We start from the raw sequence: 12,417 nt of genomic DNA on the forward strand, positions 1-12,417 counted from the left end.
AGGCTTCTCCTGAGCCCTGGAAGAAACAAATACTTTCTGCCCTGGGGCTCTCTCTGCAACTGGTGTCCATGGCTCTTGGAATGAACACGTGTAGTTAAATTCTTAGGAGGATAATTCATTCTCAGTTTCCATGATATCATTCATGTTTGTGAATCTGTGGAAGGAAGCCCCTGTGTTCAAATTTGGTCCTTGAAAATTTTCAACAATCTGATTATGTGACGACAGTTAGAAATGATGTCAGTGGATTGAATCAGATTCATAGTGACACATCCAGTACTAGCAAATCTGGAGCTTCTGAGGACATAGGGGACACTGTATTACACAGTCCAAGTCATGCAGATGCAGTCTCATGTTTATAGTCACTGAGATCCACAGACCATGTAGAGTGTGGACTATGTCACAGAAGTGATAGATAAGAATATCTAAACAAGACCTGTGCTACCATTATCTTGAGATTCTATAAACAGATAAAATCCCAAGTATAGGTAATCCAGCTCTATCTGAAATCATACATTCTTCCCATATCCACAGTTAATTTACATGGTAAAGATTGAGTTTTAAAGGCTCAACAGAACCCAGTAAATATGCCATGCTTTGTTCTTTATTTCCAATAAAACAAAAAGTCACCCTACCTTCCAAAAATTAATTAGTAACGAAAAAATCATGCTAATATTTGAATTCCAAGCCATTATCTCCCTCCCATGTGCTCCATTTTTCTCAACTTAATAGCTTATGCTGACCCATGTATTACAAATATATATATTTGTTTGTTTTGTTTTCCTACATTGTTTTTTGTCAGTTTACATCGAGGTAGTGGCTCTTAAGGAATCTTATTTAAAAATAGGTTTTAAATATCTTAGAAACAAATAGTGACTTGGCGGGACACTGTGGTTCAATGTGTAAACTTTTCCTATACATTGTTTCTACCCATGTATATTTGGTTGTAGTCTAGAGTCAACAGTGACAATATGAGCTTTTACTGAATATTGTACACTCATGAACCTGTTTCATTGGATTTGGACTGGAAACAGGCAGAGTTTATATAGGCAGTTCATCAGTTTGGGCGATGATATGCCCCATTTTATGTCTCAATGACACAAACAAGTTTAGTGTTTTGCATTGTATATTTCTACATTATGTAAAAGTCACTGTTTTTTCCTGTGTATGACGTCTGAATCTCTGATAAATTCAGAGTACAGAGTTGTATCTAGAGGAATTAATTATAATGAAGCACTCTTTCATAAGAATACTGAGGAGGGCTGGGCGTGGTGGTGCACACCTTTAATCCCAGCAGTCGGGAAGCAGAGGCAGGCAGTTTCTGAGTTTGAGGACAGCCTGGTCTACAAAGTGAGTTCCAGGACAGCCAAGGCTATTCAGAGAAGCCCTGTCTGGAAAAACAACAACAACAACAACAACAACAACAAAACCAAAAAAAAAACAGAGGAAATTTTTTTTCAAGTGTGCAAATGAAATTTTCAGTAATTAAGATTTGGTAATTTTTTAAAATAATTATTATTTCCCAAATTGTATCTTATATATCAGGTGTTCTAAGTTTCTGGGATAATATCCACTTATCAGTGACTACATATTGTGTGAGTTCTTTTGTGATTGGTTTACCTCACTCAGAATGATGCCCTCCATGTTCATCCATTTGCCTAGGAATTTCATAAATTCATTCTTTTTAATAGCAGAGTAGTACTCCAATGTGTAAATGTACCACATTTTCTGTATCCATTCCTCTGTTGAGGGGCATCTGGTTTCTTTCCAGCTTCTGGCTATTATAAATAAGGCTGCTATGAACATAGTGGAGCATGTGTCCTTCTTACCAGTTGTAACATCTTCTGGATATATGCCCAGGAGAGGTATATCTGGATCCTCTGTTAGTACTATGTCCAATATTCGGAGGAACCACCAGACTGATTCCAGAGGTTTGTACAAGCTTGCAATGTCATCAACAATGGAAGAGTGTTCCTCTTTCCCCCACATCCTGGCCAGCATCTGCTGTCACCTGAATTTTTAATCTTAGCCATTCTAACTAGTGTGAGGTGGAATCTCAGGGTTGTTTTGATTTACGTTTCCCTGATGATTAAGGGTGCTGAACATCTTTTTAAGTGCTCCTCAGCCATTCGGTATTCCTGAGGTGAGAATACTTTGTTTAGCTCTGAGCCCCATTTTTTAATTTGTGAAGCACATGAAACGCAAAAAGAATGAAGATCAAAGTGTGGACACTTTGCCCCTTCTTAGAATTGGGACAAAACCACCCAGAGAAGGAGTTACAGAGACACAGTTTGGAGCTGAGATGAAAGGCTGGACCATCTAGAGACTGCCATATCCTGGGACCCATCCCATACTCTGCTTCCAAACGCTGACACCATTGCGTAGACTAGCAAGATTTTGCTGAAAGGACCCAGATATAGCTTAGTCTTGTGAGACTATGCCAGGGTCTAGCAAACACAGAAGTGGATGCTCACAGTCAGTTATTGGATGGATCACAGGGCTCCCAATGGAGGAGCTAGAGAATGTACCCAAGGAGCTGGGGGGATCTGCAACCCTATAGATGGAACAACAATATGAACTAAGCAGTGCCCCCTGGAGCTCGTGTCTCTAGTTGCATATGTACCAGAAGTTGGCCTAGTCGGCCATCAGTGGAATGAGAGGCCCATTGGTCGTGCAAACTTTATATACCTCTGTACAGGGGAACACCAGGGGCAAGAAGTGGGAGTGGGTGGGTGTGGGAGTTGGTGGGGGATCCTGTGGGGAACTTTTGGGCTAGCATTGGAAATGTAAATGAAATAAATACCTAATTAAAATAATAAAAATAAAAGTAAATGAATATTTACAGTAACTGGGGATATTTAGTTATAGAGTTTATATAATTAACTTGCATATCACCTTAAACCTTTATATGTAATAAACATTCAGTATGTGTCATTTTAATGGAACTTTTCTAGTTTAGAATGATCTATTGTATTATAATAAAATAACCTTGAGAATAATTAATGAAGCTTTGGGGAAACAAGTTATAATAGCTATAGAATTTTAAAAAATATGATTTATTGAACATAAAAAATTATTATTTCCAGGAAATTACCATCCATTATTGTTTATTATTACCATGTATTATTGTTTCATTGTGGCACATTGACACAAATGTAGCATGTACTTTACTGGTATCTGTACCACCATGACCCATGTCTGTTGCCCTTCTTGCTGCTGTCTCATTCCTCCATTCAATCCACCTTCTTCTCCCTACAAGACATTCTGTGTCTTGCTCAATTTGCAACTCAAGAATGATATTTTTCTTTAAATGTTCTAACTATAGGCTTCACATTTCCTTTATTCCTTTATAACTTCCCAATTCCTTTATGCCTTTTTAGACAAATAATTTCTCACTTTCTTCAGTTTTTTACTTCTAGGTCTATTCTTTTATTTTATTTTTATGTATATGCATATTTTATTAATAATTATTGGTTATTCTATTTCTTTGGATTTCAAATGTTATCCTCATTCCAAGTTTCCCATTTCAACCCCCACAGCACAATCCCCTCCCTTCTGATTTTATGAGGGTGTATGCCCACCCATCCACCCACTCCCACCTTACTACTCTAACATTTTCTTCAGCAATAGCATCAAGCCTTCACAAGACTTAGTTCCTCCCCTCCCATTGATGCCAGATAAGACCCCCTGCTTTTATATATGCAGCTGGAGCAATGGGTCTCTCCATGTGTATTCTTTGGTTGGTGTTTTAGTTCCTGGGAGTTCTGGGGTGTCTGGTTGGTTGACATCATTTCTCTTCCTATGGGTTTGCAAACACCTTCAGCTCCTTTAGTATTTCTTTAACTCCTCCACTGGAGTTCTCTGCACATTCAGTGGTTGCCTGCAAACATTTGTATCTGTATCTGTCAGGTTCTCATAGTGTCTTTCAGGAGACATCCATAACAGTTTCCTGTAAGCAAGCACTTCTTGATATCAGCAATAGTGACTGGGATTGTTGACTGCCTATGGCATGGACGCCAGGTCGGACAGTCTCTGGATGGCCTTTCCTTCAGTTTCTGCTCTACTCTCTTTCCCTGTGTTTCCATTAGACAGGAGAAATTCTGGGTTAAAATTCTGAGAAGGGGTGGGGTGGATCCAACCCTCAATTGGTGGCCATTCCTAATATATGGATATGGTTTGTACTGCTCTCTTCCCTTAGTTGGGCATGTGAGCTACGGTCATCCCAGTTTTGTCCTGAGAGCCGTTTGCTTTCCCGGCATCAGGGACTTTCTGTTGGCTACCCCCAGTTTTCCACCTCCCATTGCTACACACCTCTCTTTTATTTATTGACCCATTGTATATCTTCCTCATCTCCCCTCACACTTGATCCTGCCCCTTTTTTCTTCTTCCCTTCTCCCTTTCTCCCAAATCCTTTTCATCCTCTACCTCCTGTGATTATTTTCTTCCCACTACTAAATAGGACTGAAGCATCCACACTTGGTCTTCCTACTTCTACAGCTTTGTATGGTCTGTAAGTTGTATCATGGGTATTCCAAACTTTTTACCTAATACCCACTTATCAGTGAGTATACACCATGTGTTTTCTTTTGTGACTGTGTTACCTCACTCAGGATGACATTTTCTAGTTCCATCCATTTGCCAGTGAATTTCATGAATTCATTGATTTTAGTAGCTGTGTAGTAGTTCACTGTGTAAATGTACCACATTTTCTGTATCTATTCTTCTTTTGAGGGACATGTTGTTTGTTTCCAGCTTCAGGGTATTATAAATAAGGCTGGTATGAACATAGTGGAGGATTTGTCCTGGTTATATGTATAGGATGTGTCCTTGTTATATATATGAACATCTTTTGGTTATATTCCCAGGAGTGCTATGGCAGGTTTTTTAAGTAAGACTATTTCCAATTCTCTGATGAACCATCAGAATGATTTCCAGAGTGGTTGTACCTGCTTATAATCTTCGTGAAATGGAGGAGTGTTCCTCATTCTGCACATCCTCACCAGTGCCTGCTGTTACCTGAGTTTTTTATCTTAGCCATTCTGTCTGGTATGAGGTAGAATCACAGGGTCCTTTTGATATGTATTTCCTTGATGACTGAGGATAATGAACATTCCTTTAGGTGCTTCCTGCCCATTCAAAATTCCTCAGTAAAGAATTCTTTATTTAGTTCTTTACCCCACTTTTTTTTTTATAGAGTTATTTGGTTCTCTGGAGTCTAACTTCTCATGTTCAGGAAGGAGAATCAGAGTAATGTATAAGAAATAATCAAGATGGGGGAAATAAATAAGATACAAACAAAGGAAAGAACAAAAAGAATTAAATAAAGTAAGTGTTTGTTGTTACAAAAAAAAATTAAGACAGTCAAACACTTAGCCAGTCTAAGTAGAAATCCATGAGAGAAAATCCAAATTAACAAAATCTGGACTGTAAAGAGGGCATCAATTATCACTAAGAATCATAAGGGCATTCATTGAAATTTTATACTCAAATTGGAAAATCCAAGAGAAATCATTAATATTCTCAATAGATATCACTTAGAAGGGAGGTGAAATATGGGTTTTCTGAGGGGAAACTGGGAAGGGGTTTAACATTTGAAATAGAAATAAATAAAATAACCAATAAATATTAAAAATTTGAAAATATATATACTAGAAAAAACGGAAACTTGAATAGATATACAGCAAAAAATTTCAGATTTTGGAATTTTGTCTAAGTGGTATTCAAACTCTAAGATATTATGAAGACCACAATGGAAACTGAAATGTAATATGTTTTGCAATCTGGACTCCATCAACATGGTCACTGAGAAGTCAGGTTTCCATAGGCACCCAGAACTTATAGTGGAGAATCATTTAGAATACTGGAGAAAATCTGTATGTGAGAATAGGAGCAACAATGGACAGTGTTGGTAATCTTAAATCACTTCTACCAGGATACTGCTGTCTCTGAATGCAGATAAAGCAAAACAACTTTTTCATAATTAGGCTACAGGAAATTTAGAACTGAAGGCTAGCCTATTATTCACCTTTTGGAAAGCAAAATACTCAGATCAAATAAATAATGGCACACTTACTTTTTAAAAACTTTAGTTTTTTAAATTTACATTCGAGATTTTATTTTCCTCCTGTCCCACCCTCTGACTCTTTCACATTCTGTACCTCCTCCCTGCCCCCATCTCCAGAAGGAAATCCCTACTACCCACCCCCCAGAAATCTAATCTATCTTGGGCCTCCAGTCTCTTGAGGGTTGTGTGCATGTTTTCTGAATGAACCCTGACCCTGCAGTCTTCTGCTGCATTTGTGTTGGTGGATTCATATCAGCTGGTGTATACAGGCTGATTGGTATTCCGGTGTCTTAGAGATCTTGGAGGTTCAGGTTAATTGAGCCTACTGGGCTTCCTACAAGGTTGCTCTCCTCCTCCTCATCTTCCCGGATTTCCATAATTGAAACTCAGTGGTCAGCAGCTTCAGTCTGCTCCTTGGGGGCAAATATCTGTATCTGACTCTTTCAGCTTCTTGTTGGATCTTTCAGAGAGCAGTCACGATATGCCCCCTTTTTTTGTGAGTGTACCATAGCCTCAGTAATAGTGTCAGGCCTTAGGACCTCCCCTTGAGCTGGATCCAACACTGGGCCTGTGGCTGGATCTAATTTTAGACAGGGTCCTCTCCATTTCCATTCCTGTACTTCTTTCAGCAGGAACAATTATGGGTCAGAGTTTTGAATGTGGCATGGAAATCTCCTCCCTCAGTTTATTTTATCTATCTATCTATCTATCTATCTATCTATCTATCTATCTATCTATCTATCTATCTATCTATCTATCTATCTATTTATTTATTTTTTAAGAAAAATTGAAGAAAATGCAGTTGTGGGCTTGAATGTCCTCTCAGTGGATGAAGGTTTGCTATATAATAATATGGACCTTAGTTGTGAACCCTCACACTGTTTGACATGCTATCATTACTTATTCCTAGAAATGGCTGTACTGGTACACACTATCTAAATTAGGCTGGTGTTGGGCACAAACTCTGTTTCCTTACCTATTTAGTCCTGGGATTAATTATCTTTGCCAACAATTTTGTAGGGAAACTGTTTTTTTGTATGCCCGGCTTTAGTTGATTAGACAATTTTCTCTTGGTATCCATTTTTTTCTTCATGAAACATAACGTTATCCTGGTAGTATTTGTAAACAAAGTGCTAGAATACATGTATATATCATTTTTTTTTGATTTATACCTTGTTTAAATTTTGTTCAACCATGGCTGAATAATATGAATTAGGAAAAATGTCTGCTTCCTGGAGATAATCAAAGCTTTGGTGGAAACCTAGGTACCTCTTCTGAACTAGGGAGGTCATGAATCTTAGCGGAGAATCTGCTGTTGACAATTTACTAAACCAGCATTATTCCTCAATACATGGTAAATGTTTATCCTTATACTCGCAAAAAACTATAGCTCTCACAACTCTCATATGGCATGAAACAGATCAGTTCAGTTACTGGGAAACAAACTGAACAATATCCAGAGAATAGGAGATCATGTGGTACCTATCCCTATCTGTTTCATCCACAGGACAATAGTTCATAAAGCTCAGAGATCAAAGTGGAGGACACTACAGAGCACCCAGGAAATAAGCCTCCAACTAATGAGTACGCTTATAGGGTCTCATGGCTCCAACTACATATGTTGCAGAAGATGACCTTGTTGGACATCAATGGGTGGAGAGATTCTTTGACCTGGGTAGGCTTCTTCCCCCAGTGTAGGGGAATGCCAGGGAGGGAAATGGGAGTGGGTGTATGGGTTTTTGAGCACCCTCATAGAAGAAGGGGGAGGGAGAATGGGATAGGAGTTTCTGGAAGGGAATTCAGGAAATGGGGTAACATTTGAAATGTAAATAAATAACCAATTAAAATAAGACAAAGGTGAGGGCAGGTTGAAAATATGGCAAGAGCCTGAGAAAGAGGACGTTTTCTGTGAGAACACCTCTCCAACAAATGGTAGAAACATATCAATGATGTCTCATCAATGTGGTACCTAAACAAAAATGGAAAAGGTGATGCTGATTGACATGGGAACATGGAAGTGTTTAACTTCATGAAAACTCAACAATATGCAGAGAACTACAGACAACCAAGGAATTCTGAAATTGGGAGATGTAATCTACCCAAGAGAAGAGATTTTCAGTTGGTTATGCAACACCAAGAGTTCAGCCCTGAAGTATTTATACATACAAGTTATGTACTTAGAAATTTTTATTAATATATTCAGAACATTCATAAATGTATACCATGAATATGAAAGTGTTTGAGGAGTGTGCATGGGAATGATTGAAGTGTTGAATGAAAGGGGGAAGTGATATAATTATATTTAAATCTTAAAAGTAAAACGTTTTTCTTAAAATTAAACAAGTTACAAAGGAAAATATTTTCCCAGAATATGTTCATGTTATTATTATGAAATTTTTTATTAGATTATACTAAGTGTTCTAATGATTTCTATTGCTTCACGTGATAGCAAGTTTTTCTTTTTACTCCTACTTCAATAGAAATTAATCTGACATGTAATAGTATGTTCCTTTGACGAATATTTTAAACTGAGGCAGGTTAGATGTTTCAAAGTTAGGAAATAAATTGAGAGCAACTGTCTTAGTTAGGGTTTTACTGCTGTGAACAGAAACCACAACCAAGGTAAGTCTCATAAAAAACAACCTTTAATTGGGGCTGGCTTACAGGTTCAGAGGTTCATTCCATTATCATCAAGGTGGGAACATGGCAGCATGCAGGCAGGTTTGGCATAGGCAGAACTGAGAGTTCTATATCCTTTCGTCACAGCTCCAAACTTTGTCTCTGTAACTCCTTCCATGGGGGTTTTATTCCCATTTCTAAGAAGTGTCCACACTTTTGTCTTCGTTTTTCTTGAGTTTCATGTGTTTAGCAAATTGTATCTATTTTCTTGGGTATCCTAAGTTTCTGGGCTAATATCCACTTATCAATGAGTACATATTGTGTGAGTTCCTTTGTAATTGTGTTACCTCACTCAGGATGATGCCCTCCAGGTCCATCTGTTTGCCTAGTAATTTAATAAATTCATTCCTTTTAATAGCTGAGTAGTACTCCATTGTGTAAATGTACCACATTTTCTGTATCCATTCCTCTGTTGAGGGGCATCTGGGTTCTTTCCAGCTTCTGGCTATTATAATAAAGGCTGCTATGAACATAGTGGAGCATGTGTCCTTCTTACCTGTTGGGACATCTTCTGGATATATGCCCAGGAGAGGTATTGCTGGATCCTCTGGTAGTATTATGTCCAATATTCTAAGGAACCACCAGACTGATTTCCAGATGGGTTGTACAAGCTTGGAATCCCACCAACAATGGAGGAGTGTTCCTCTTTCTCCACATCCTCACCAGCATCTGCTGTCACCTGAATTTTTGATCTTAGCCATTCTGACTGGTGTGAGGTGGAATCTCAGGGTTGTTTTGATTTGCATTTCTCTGATGATTAAGGATGTTGAACATTTTTTCAGGTGCTTCTCAGCCATTCAGTATTCCTCAGGTGAGAATTCTTTGTTTAGCTCTGTAACCCCATTTTTTAATGGGGTTATTTGATTTTCTGGAGTCCACCCTCTTGAATACTTTATATATATTGGATATTTGTCCCCTATCTGATTTAAGATAGTTAAAGATCCTTTCCCAATCTATTGGTGGCCTTTTTGTCTTATTGACAGTGTCTTAGCCTTACAGAAGCTTTGCAGTTTCATGAGGTCCCATTTGTCAATCCTCGATCTTACAGCACAAGTCTTTGCTGTTCTAGTCAGGAATTTTTCCCCTGTGCCTATATCTTCGAGGCTTTTCCCCACTTTATCCTCTATAAGTTTCAAGTTCTCTGGTTTTATGTGAAGTTCCTTGATCCACATAGATTTGACCTAAGTACAAGAAAATAGGAATGGATCGATTCACATTCTTCTACATGATAGAAACCAGTTGTGCAAGCACCATTTTTTAAAAATGCTGTCTTTTTTCCACTGGATGGTTTTAGCTCCCTTATTGAAGATCAAGTGACCATAGGTGTGTGGGTTCATTTCTGGGTCTTCTATTCTATTCAATTGGTCTACTTGTCTGTCACTATACCAGTACTATGCAGTTTTTATCACAATTGCTCTGTAGTAAAGCTTTAGGTCAGGCATGGTGATTCCACCAGAGGTATTTTTATACTTGAGAAGAGTTTTTGCTATCCTAGGTTTTTTGTTATTCCACATGAATTTGGAGATTGCTCTTTCTAATTCGTTGAAGAACTGAGTTGGAATTTTGATGGGGATTGCATTGAATCAGTAGATTGCTTTTGGCAAGATAGCCATTTTTACAATGTTGATCCTGCCAATCTATGAGCACCGGAGACCTTTCCATCTTCTGAGATCTTCTTTCATTTCTTTCTTCAGAGACTTGAAGTTTTTATCATACAGATCTTTCACTTGTTTAGTTAGAGTCACTCCAAGATATTTTATATTATTTGTGACTATTGAGAAGGGTGTTGTTTCCCTAATTTCTTTCTCAGCCTATTTCTCCTTTTTGTAGAGAAAGTCCATTGACTTGTTTGAGTTAATTTTATATCCAGCTACTTCACCGAAGCTCTTTATCAGGTTTAAGAGTTCTCTGGTGGAATTTTTAGGGTCACTTATATATACTATCATATCATCTGCAAAACGTGATATTTTGACTTCAGATTTTCCCATTATTATCCCGTTGATCTCTTTTTGTTGTCGAATTCCTCTGGCTAGGTCTTCAAGTACTATGTTGAATAGGTAGTGAGAAAGTGTGCATCCTTGTCTAGTCCCTGATTTTAGAGGGATTGCTTCAAGTTTCTCACCATTTACTTTGATGTTGGCTACTGGTTTGCTGTAGATTACTTTTATCATGTTTAGGTATGGGCCTTGAATTCCTGATCTTTCCAAGACTTTTATCATGAATGGGTGTTGAATCTTGTCGAATGCTTTTTCCGCATCTAAGGAGATGATAATGTGGTTTTTGTCTTTGAGTTTGTTTATATAATGGATTACCTTGATGGATTTCCGTATATTAAACCATCCCTGCATCCCTGGAATGAAACCTACTTCTTCAGTATGGATAATTGCTTTAATATGTTCTTGGATTCTGTTAGAGAGAATTTTATTTAGTATTTTTGCATCTATATTTATAAGGGAAAGTGGTCTGAATTTGCTATCTTTGTTGGATCTTTCTGTGGTTTAGGTATCAGAGTAATTGTGGCTTCATAGAATGAGTTGTGTAGAGTTCCTTCTTCTTCTATTTTGTGGAACATTTTGTGCAGAACTGGAATTATCTTCTTTGAAGGTCTGCTAGTACTCTGCACTAAACCCATTTGGTCCTGGGCTCTTTTTGACTGGGAGACTATTAATGACTGCTTCTATTTCTTTAGGGGATTTGTGACTGTTTAGATCGTTAACTTGATGCTGATTTAACTTTTGTACCTGGTATCTGTCTAGAAATTTGTCCATTTCGTCCAGGTTTTCCAGTTTTGTAGAGTATAGCCTTTTGTAGAAGGATCTGATAGTGTTTTGGATTTCTTCAGGATCTGTTGTTATGTCTCTCTTTTCATTTCTGATTTTGTTAATTAGGATGTTGTCCCTGTGCCCACTAGTGAGTCTAGCTAAGGGTTTATCTTTCTTGTTGATTACTTCAAAGAACCAGCTTCTCATTTGGTTGATTCTTTGAATAGTTCTTCTTGTTTCCACTTGGTTGATTTCACCTCTGAATTTGATTATTTTCTGCCGTCTACTCCTCTTCTTTTTTTTCTAGAGCTTTTAGATGTTTTTCCAAGCTGCTAGTGTGTGCTCTCTCCAGTATCTGTTTGGAGGCACTCAGAGCTATGAGTTTCTCTCTTATAAATGCTTTCATTGTGTCCTATTAGTTTGGGTATGTAGTGGCTTCATTTTCATTAAACTCTAAAAAGTCTTTAATTTCTTTCTTTATTCCTTCCTTGACCAAGGTATCATTGAGAAGAGTGTTGTTCAGTTTCCACGTGAATGTTGGCTTTCCATTATTTAAGTTGTAATTGAAGATCACCCTTAGTCCATGGTTGTCTGATAGGATGCACGGGACAATTTCAATATTTTTGTATCTGTTGAGGCCTGTTTTGTGACCAATTATATGGTCAATTTTGGGGAAGGTCCCGTGAGGTGCTGTTAAGAAGGTATATCCTTTTGTTTTAGGATAAAATGTTCTTAGATATCTGTTAAGTCCATTTGTTTCATATCTTCTGTTAGTTTCACTGTGTCCCTGTTTAGTTTCTGTTTCCACGATCTGTCCATTGATGAAAGTGGTGTGTTGAAGTCTCCCACTATTATTGTGGGAGGTGCAATGTGTGCTTTGAGCTTTACTAAAGTGTCTTTAATGAATGTGGCTGC

The sequence above is a fragment of the Mus caroli genome, unplaced genomic scaffold, assembly GCF_978045245.1.
Source record: "Mus caroli unplaced genomic scaffold, Mus_caroli_1 scaffold_8, whole genome shotgun sequence".
Lineage (NCBI taxonomy): Eukaryota > Metazoa > Chordata > Mammalia > Rodentia > Muridae > Mus > Mus caroli.